Below are 1,218 nucleotides of genomic sequence, written 5' to 3'. Positions count from 1 at the left end.
GAGGCAAAGGCCCGTGCAAAGAAAGCCAGACCTTCCTGCGGTAGGAGAAAGGAGAGTCCGACAGTGCTGCAGAAAATGAATTTACTATGAAATGATTTTTTACAATGGGGAGGAATATGTACTCATACAAATACATCTGCCGACAGGACTAGGGTACGATACAAAATTTCCGTGAGGCCTGATACTAACTCATGACTGAATACGTGAATATCACAGGGTCTTCTATATAGAGATCATTAGGCAGGTCATCATATTCTGATCTTATTGGAACAAATTGTCAACACAGATTATTACATGCTGTTTTCTTCTCACTTTTGTGAACAATTTTTTGTCTGATTCTACCAGGAAAGCCAAGATGGGTGCACACACATACCTCCAGGAGTTATAGAGGAGGAAGCAGGCCGACATGGTGTGCTTTCTTCTGAGGGTCCCTGCTGGCAACACCACCAGCTCTGCACTCCACAGGGCTCTCAGCCCCACCCTGCTGGATAAAGTGCAAGACTGAGATATAAGGCCAAGCAAGGTTGCATCATATACAGGCTTCATGTGCACCATGGTGGCTGCAAACACCAGTTACTAAGGGTGCAACCTATGGCAAGCCTGTCCCTCATGGTGTTAACCAGCTAACATTTGCTCAAAGCCTTCAGTCTGTTGCTGCAGAAGCCAGCTGGATGCCGCTGTGAGGCTCTGGGAGGCCTGAATTCTTACTGGGTTGGTAAAGATTCCACATATAAATTCTTTGAGATTATCCTCATTGATCCATTCTGTAAAGCTATCAGAAGAAGTCCTGATACCCAGTGGATCACCAAACCAGTCCACAAGCAGAGAGATGTGTGGGCTGACCTCTGTAGGCCCTGGAAAGGGCCACAAGTCCCACCAAACTGTTGGTGGTTCTTGTGTGCAGCTTAGAGAAGGTGCAATACTTTTCAGCTCCCCTGTTACCACTAAGATGAGTAATGTTCATAAAATTCATACCAAATAAACAATTTAGGGCAGTCATGTCTGCTTAAAGGTGTCACTTGTCTGTTAAAACTAATCTGCAGATTATTTCATGAATGCTTTGTCAAATTTTGAAAGTAAAGTGCAAAAATGTTTGAAGACTGTAAGTGGTGGTATATCTTGTTTCTAAGATAACTTTTGTTTTTGCTTTATCTCATTGGGGAGTTATATGTCAGTGTTTAAAATATGCTATGCAGTATAATAGGTGCAAAATAAATT

General features: G+C 42.8%; 1 pseudogene; it reads left to right on the top strand.

The window, feature by feature from the left end:
• Positions 1 to 355: 355 nt before the first annotated feature.
• LOC134363648 (large ribosomal subunit protein eL15-like) lies at positions 356 to 948 on the top strand (annotated as a pseudogene).
• Positions 949 to 1,218: the final 270 nt, after the last annotated feature.

The sequence above is a fragment of the Cynocephalus volans genome, chromosome 15 (genome assembly GCF_027409185.1).
Source record: "Cynocephalus volans isolate mCynVol1 chromosome 15, mCynVol1.pri, whole genome shotgun sequence".
NCBI classification, from domain to species: domain Eukaryota; kingdom Metazoa; phylum Chordata; class Mammalia; order Dermoptera; family Cynocephalidae; genus Cynocephalus; species Cynocephalus volans.
Note: the sequence above shows the minus strand (reverse complement) of the source record. Positions and strands in the feature narration are given on the sequence as shown.